The sequence below is a fragment of the Belonocnema kinseyi genome, chromosome 6 (genome assembly GCF_010883055.1).
Source record: "Belonocnema kinseyi isolate 2016_QV_RU_SX_M_011 chromosome 6, B_treatae_v1, whole genome shotgun sequence".
NCBI lineage: Eukaryota > Metazoa > Arthropoda > Insecta > Hymenoptera > Cynipidae > Belonocnema > Belonocnema kinseyi.
This window is the reverse complement of record NC_046662.1, coordinates 38924810-38933332: the sequence shown is the minus strand read 5'-3', so window position 1 is coordinate 38933332 and position 8523 is coordinate 38924810.

Below are 8523 nucleotides of genomic sequence, written 5' to 3'. Positions count from 1 at the left end.
AGGATGTCGTAAAGTTGTCGTAAAGATGTCGTAACGATGTCATAAAGACGTCGCCAAATTTTGTGCCCACTGGGCACCCAAATAGAAATTTAGAGAATCCTTCGAAGATTGAAATGAGACCTTGATCATTCAGATTAAATAAGAATTGTAACTTTTCCCTAAATAGAAAGGAAAAACTAAACTTGTACAAAACTACTGTTAAATAAATAATTTTAACCTGAATTACAATTTTCTAAAGTGTGCTTAGACGCTTCCGTCAAGCTTTACAGAAATGGAAAATAGGGGGGTGCTTCCACTGTACTACCCAATGCAAAAAATGTGCCACGAGAGTTGAAAACGGCCGTGTGGCGGCATTAGTAGTAACTTTGTTCTACAAAACCATGCAGTACCATAGGAAAAATGCATAAAAATTACAAAATAAACATGAAAAACCCTTTAAAATAATTTTTTCTTGAATGTATAGAGTCAAGTAGTGAATGAGACTTATTTACTTACGTATTATTTTCTTTAACATAGGAAAAAGGGGCATAATTGACACAATTCAAACCAAAAGAAAAATTGCATGGGTATTCAGAACTTATAAAAAATAAATAACAAATACACAAATGAATAAAAAAAATGCCAAAAATATATATTATTATCATGTTATAAAAATTTCCAAAGGTCAAATAACGACAAGATCTTTAATTGACAAAAAATAAAATCCCGAATTTAAAAATATCCGAAATTAAAATTCTCTGACTTCAAAACCGACTAGTAAAATAAACTAATTATTAAATTCCCACAAATATTTCAATTCTCGAAATTTACAACTGCTGAACATAGTTAATTGATTATTAATTCATGAGCTATTAATATTATTATAAATAAGGCAAACAATTGAATCAATCATTAATTATTTTCGGCAAATTTTAAGCGTCATCAAACTTAAATTTCAGGAATAGAAGTATTTATGGGAATTATACAATTCATTTATTTTATGATTCGGCAATTTTTTTCTTGGTAATTTATGATTTTTTTATTCATTTTTTTGTTATTTTGTGTTAGTCCTGGATATTCAAACACCCTTAAATATAGTGATTAAGAACAATTTTTTTTTATATTGTCGTTTTAAAATATAATGCTACTATATAATAAGTATGATTATTATATCTATAGATGACAAATAAGGAATATGATAAACCCTTAAACCTCTTAAAGAAAGACCATTAACGAATATTTTTATATCTTTGACAACACTCAAATTAATCGAAAATTATTTTTCGAAGTGCTTTAATAAATCCATGTTGAAATTAAATTCTGAAAATTCAGAATAAGAAAAGAAGTACTATCACCTTGTTTTTAAATTAATGTAAATATAATTTTCATAAGAGTCTTGAGAAAATTTAAAAGATTTTAAAATTTTTCAGGCTTGTAAAAAAAAAATCTAGAAGATTTTAAAGAATTTTTTCAGAATATAGGATATTACGACATATTATGAAAAAATTCGAGTCCTTTTAAAAGATGTTTAGAAGTTGAGAAGGAATCAAGAAAATTTGATACATTTCCAAAAATGTTGCCGAGTTTTCAAATATTTGTAATCTATTTAAAACGTCTTAAATTCCTGAAAATATTTTTAACTGACGAATTTTTCTCAAAACCTTCAAATATCATTCCAAATTTAAAAAAATTACCTCACAATCTTCGAAATTTTCCCAGCAATTTTAAGAAAATTTGTTTATTCTCTTGAAAACTTTCGAAACTCTTTTAAATTCTACTAAATATTTCTTGAATTTACCCAATTTTTGTTCGTTTTTATTTTTCAATCTCACCAAGTTGAAACATTTTGCTTTAAATTTTCTAAACTATTTTTAGAAATTTTAGGAAATCGTTTGTTACGTTTAAAATCCTTTTTCAATTTTGCGTTAAATTTCATTTTTCAAAATAAAAAATTATTTAAAATTTACACACGAACATAAGAAAAATGATTTTTGTGTATCTTGTCAGACCTTCTAAACCTTCTAATTTCTAAAAATGATTAAAATTTTTCTTGCTTTTTTGTATTTATTCTGAAAAATTAAAAAAATGGCCGTAAAATCTTTCCGAATCTTCTTTGACTATTTTTGAAAACTTCTCAAATCTTTTTAAATAATCTCTTCAAATTAATTTTTCGAAATAGAAAATTATTTTAATTTTTCTTAGGAACCTGAAAAAATGTTTTTCATTTTTGTGAAACTTTATCAAGTTCTTTTAAAATCTTTACAAGTTTTAATTATTTTTGAATCGTTTCAAAACTTTTGAATATCTCTTAAACTTACTCATTTTTTCTAAAAGTATGTAATATGTCAAAATTTTGCTTTAAAGTCTTTCACACTTTTTAAAGATTTTAGGGAATAATTCAAAATGTTTTGTGATCTTTTTCGATTTTCTCTTGAAATTCCTTACGAAAAAATCCTTTAAAAATTGCCCATGAATTTTAAGAACTTTTTTTTTACACTCGGACAAAATTCTGTTTACCTAAAAAATTGGTAAATATTTGAGAAATTAAAAAAAATGGTCTCAAAGTCTTCCATATTCTTTTAAACTACATTTTAATATCTTTAAAACTTAAAACTATTCTTTTAAAATAAAACCATTTCTCCTCAGATATTTCATAATTATTAAAAAACTTATATCTCTTTTATTTGGGGTCTTCCAGTGTTCTCTGAGTTCATTTTTATAACCTGATTTTCATATCGGAGCGATAATTAATGGAAATGATTCGATAAAAAAACAGAATAACACTGTTAAAAAAATCCACCGTGTCATTTTCACAATAATTGCATCAATAAACCGTTTGATATTTTTTAAGAGATTGTAACGGCTCAACTTGTCAAAAGACATATCACAGTCAAAATAACTAGAACAAAGTTACTACTAGCGCCGCCACATGGCCGTTTTCAACACATGGGCCATTTTCAACTCTCTGTGACAGGAGGCTGAATCAAAGCAACGTTTTCAAATAACCTAAATCACGGGAGATTTTTTATTGCCCTTCTAGGGTAGAAAATCACATTGCAAGGATTTTTGAAAGAATATCCGAGCTGATGAGGTCAAATTCATTTTGGGGCTTGTTCTAACATTCCTTAAATTTTAAACAAGGAAATCGACATTTCCTTACAACCAAAATTACGGAAGATATTTTGACTATATTATTGAGGTCGGAAAATAATGAAAAATAAAGCAGGAAACATATCCTAGTAGGGAAAGTCAAAACACATTTATCGGATGAAAGATTAAATTTATTTGAAGAAAGATTAAATTTATCCGACAAAAGAAAAAATTGATCTGACGAAAATATTTATTTGACATATGTATGTGATATGCAGGCTGGGCCGACTCTCATGGGGCATGGGCGCGTGTGATCACATATGCTTTTGTAGTTATCCACCTCCTTGTAGATGGCTCTACTGTAGGGACATAAGTGAGGGTAATATTTTCTTAAAATATCTTGGGGTCGCCATTCTATTCTTCGTTGAGATTATGGTTTCGTCAACAAACTTCAAATTTTCCCAAGTTCAAAAAAGTTGTGTCTCGCCGTATAAAGTGAAATGAGGACATTGAAAAATAAACAAAGTTAAAGCGAATTGAAATGTTTGTGCTGTGCCAGGATGTCACTGATTTCACTTCTCAATTATAATGCGAATAAATAAAATGTTGAAAAAAGATTATGTTTCAGGTGTTATGTAATTCTTCATTTATTGGAGAATTATTGCAAAATTATACAAATTTATGCCGAAAAATGGTACAGGAAACAGTGTTTACACATTTTTCGTCTTAAATTTGTGTAATTATGAATTAATTCGTTCATTTTCTCCAGTTTTAATTGACGCAACACATTCAAATAATATATACATTTACGTGCACGAACACATGGATACGCTTTAGTTTATCACCTCCTTGTAGATTGCGCTAGTGTCGATATAAGTGGTCAAACGCGCCCATGGAAGTCGACCCAGCCTGGTGATATGTCAAACTGCTGCGTCTAGACTCTAGGTTCACCGAAAAAATTTCTTCCATTTTGAAAATCCTCGCGGTATTTATTTTTTAAACCGTCTCACTTTATTTAAATGATTTTAACCAAAAAACCATTTACCTACACTTACAGAATACATATGCTATAAGTATAAACTAACCAAAGTGCAGCTTGTATATTCTGTAAGTGTAGGCGAATGATTTTTTTGTTAAAATCACTTAAATAAAGTTAGACGATTTAAAAAATAAATACCGCCAGGATTTTCATATTCATGGAAGAAATTTGTTCGGTAAATCTAGACGCAGCTGTTTGACGTATCACATATGTCAAATAAATATTTTCGTCAGATAAATTTTATCTTCAAGTATAACCAAAATTAGAGCAGATTTTTAATTTAAGGGTTCGTATTAACACCCCTTTATAATTCAAAGTGATTTCCGATCCGAAAAATATAATTTAATAGTCTCCCGTGATTTTGCGTTTTCGGAAATGAGGATTTCCGCGTCTGCATGCTCAAGGAAAGTTATAACAGCCCTTGAAATTAATTGAAATCATTTTTCTGTCAAGATATGTTTCCTACAATTATTGTGAATTTTTCCGACAAAGGGTGGATCCAGAAAACTTTTTGGAGGGGGCAGCTGTTAATTTTCATTAACGAATTTCTGTTTGAAGGGTCGGAAAGGGGCTCCCTTAACGATTTAAAATTACACTCCACGTCCCATAGAAACAAGTCCAGTTTTGAAATTCCTTAAACTGATGGTCCACGCAGCTTCTAAGGGGCAGGGTTAGAGATTGTTACGACTCTCGTCTCGGAAGAGCGCAGTGCGCGAGTACTCAGTCTAGCATATTGCGCAATATTATGAATTAAAACTGAAAACGGTTCAGGTGGTCCTAACTGTTTGCATTTTGAGAGTACCGATTTAGTAACAAGGTAACAGTGAGGCAACCCCTGAAACTGTTATGATATGGGACTTCGAGTATACTTTTTAAATTGAATACAATAAGGCGGCAAACTTCACATTATTTACATTTTTTAATTATAGGGTTCACGTTCATAAAAACCTGGACGCACATTCAAATTTTGGCCGTGTATAAATCACATAATATTTGGTTTGGGGAGGGGGGAGGGCAACTATTTTCCTGTGCTCTTAAAAATTCATCTTTTAAGGTTGAGAATTCAGCTCCTTGGTTAAATTTATTTTTCGGTTAATGATGATTGCAAAATAATTTTTTTAAATATTTAACTATTCTATTTTTGGTTAAAAAGTGATCTTTCTTAGAATAAAAATTCAACTCTATGGTTATACATTTTTATTTGTTGGGAGAAAATTAATCTACTTTGTTGTAAATTTAATTATTATATTTACAAACTTATGTATTTTGTTGATAATTTGACATTTTTGTAGAAAACTAAGTTTTTGGGTTAAAAACGCAACTGTTCAAATAAAAAGTAATTTGCTTTATATTTGCGGATTCAAGGGTTTTATTGAAAATTCGTCTTTTATAGTTAAATTTTTAAAAGAAAATTCGTCTTTTTTATCTTGAAAATTCAACATTTAGGTAGGTAATTCAACTGCTTTGTAGAAAGTTCGTATTTTTAGCTTGAAAATTCGACAATTTGGTTGAAAATTTATATTTTCGGCTTCAGAATTCAACTTTTTGTAAAAAATTCGGTTCTATTAATTGCAAAATAACTTTCTTAAACATTTAGCTATTATATTTTTTGTTGAAAAGTGATCTTTCTTAGATTAAAAATTCAACTATATGGTTATAAAGTCGTCTTTTTCTGGGAGAAAATTAGTCTACTTTGTTGGAAATTTAATTATTTAGTTAAAAACTTATGCATTTTGTTGACAATTTTACATTTTTGGTAGAAAACTAAGCTTTTTTGTTAAAAATGCAAGTGTTCAAATGAGAAATAATTCCTTTTATGTGCAGATTCAAGGTTTTTATTGAAAATTCGACTTTTATAGTTAAATTTAATCATTTTTAATTCAAAATTTTAATTTTTTTCTGTTGAAATGTCAATTATGATCATTTTTGTTGAAAATTTGCCTTTTTGTAGAAAATGAATCTTTTTGATTTAAAATGCAATTATTTGGTTAAAAATGTACGTATTTTGATGATGCGTTTCATTTTTTTGGAATGAATATTTTGATTTTTACTTAAAATTAAACTATTTGATTGAAAATTAACTTTTTTGTTGAAACTTTATATTTTCATGTTGAAACTTTAACCATTTTGAATAGAAAATTCGTCTTTTTGTCTTGAAAATTCAATTGCTTTATAGAAGATTCGTTTTTATGTAATGAAAATTAATTTTTTTGATATATGAAAATTGAACAATTCCGTTTTTGGTTAATAATTAAATTTTTTTCAGTTTAAAAACTCATTACATATTTGAATATTATTTGATTGAAGATGCAGCTGGTTTGTAGATAATTCGTAATTTCAGCGTAAAAATTCGAATATTTGGTCCACAATTTATGTATATTATTAAGAATTCATGTTTTGTAGTAGGAAATTAATTTTGGTTGAAAATCAATTTTTTTTGTAAATTATATTATTCTGTTGAAAATCTTACTCTCTTCTAGTAAGCTCGCCTGACCATTGTTAGAAGATGGGGAAATCCTTGCCTGAATTTTTAAGGTATGTTAAAACAAACCCTCGAACAAACTTTAAAATAATGTCAACGACCTAAAGTGATTTCTGTAATTTCAGATTTTCTCAAAATTTCGATTTTTTCAACAAAATAAAAAAATGAATTAAAAAATATAAACATTTTTAAATTGTATAAGCTTATATTTCATTGTTAATTTATTTACTTTTACACAAAAAATAAAAGAAAAAAACTATGAGCTATTTTGCATTTTATTGTATATTCTTGTTAAATTTTCTGCATACTTTTATAAGAAAGTACATGCTGTAACAAAAAATTAAAGTTGTAGAAATATAAATAAAGAAATAAAATAAAAATATTCAACAAAAGTCACACTTACCCATCAGTATGCTTGCTTGGATGAACTGGACTAGACTTATGAGTTCACGATTTGATCACTGATCGTCGTTTGAATTCTAACATTGATAATAGTCAGGGTTTACCTGGGCACGATCAACACGCAGGTTGACAAACATTCCTTATAAAAAGGATGTTTGACGAAGTGGGGTCGAATCGAGTAAAATCGTAGGCGGGACTTATCCCTCCGATGTCAGGAAACATGAAGAGAAAATATTTGTTCAACACCCTTTCCTTCGAGCAAAACGTGATCGTTATAACAATCGCAGTTATATGCTTATTTGTCCAATAAACGTCATGATTTCAATCTTTTTCATGGGAATGAGTTTTTCTACTCGATAAATATTTATTTCACCTTCGCGACTGTTTTTTTCATTGACACACGAAATCGAATTAAATTAAAGACCTGACATTTTTTTATTTTTTGTTTCAAATTAAAACTACAAGCACTTTTTGATGATTTTTTAAGGAAGTAACTATTTTACTATTATTTTGAAAACTGTGAATTAGATTTTGGGTGTTTCCACTTTGTTTGTATTTACTATGTTGCAATGCCAATTTTATGAACACTTTGCTTCCTCGTAGAGAGAGTCAAAATAACAAAATACAAATGGTTCAATAAAAACATCTAGAATCAAGGAGTCTATTCCGTTCTTGCATCAATTCTGAATTATGTTAATTAAAAAAGTTTTACTATGTTTTCCTTGCTCATCAATAAGTTTCATTCATATTACAAGTTAATTGATTCGGCTCGAATAACCGAATCTTTTTTATTCTTGCATCAACTTTAAATTATGTGAGTTACAACATTTTCACTAAAAATCGCCGATTTTTAAAATAATATAAAGCGCTAAAAAATATAATGCATAGTTTAAAAAAAACCTTGGGTACTCCAAGTCCAAATTTTATCAGTTTATTTGCAACCGTCTTCAAATTCTCGTAATCACAAAAAAGTATAACACCCATACACACACATCCACACCTGCATACATCCGAAAAATTGCTTAGAACACTGAATTCGACATTTTTAAATTGAGGAACATTTAATTTAAACAAAGTAAAATTTGTTTAAAATCGTTACAATGCTCGGAAAGCAGAACTGAACGAGCGCTCGAGCAGTATACCAGGAGTGGGGATAACGCGCAGAAAACGCGACGAAAGAGAGAACGGAATCTGCTCTCCCTTTCGCCGCGTTTTCTGCTTGACATCCCCATTTCTGGCTATACTGCTCAAACGCTCGTTCAGTTTTGTTTTCTGAGCCGTGTAACAATTTCAACAAATTTTAACTTCATTTAAATCAACCAATCAATCACAGACAGAAAACGCGACGAAAGAGGAAACGTAATACCGTTCTCTCTTCCGTTGCGTTTTCTTCGCGTCATCCCCTCTCTTGGCTACTGCTCGAGCGCTCGTTCGGTTATCCTTTTCAAGCCTTCAATTACAAGAAGAAAAATGACACTAAGGGAGCGTTCACATATTACTTAACATTATTTTCGAACTTTATATCCCCCCC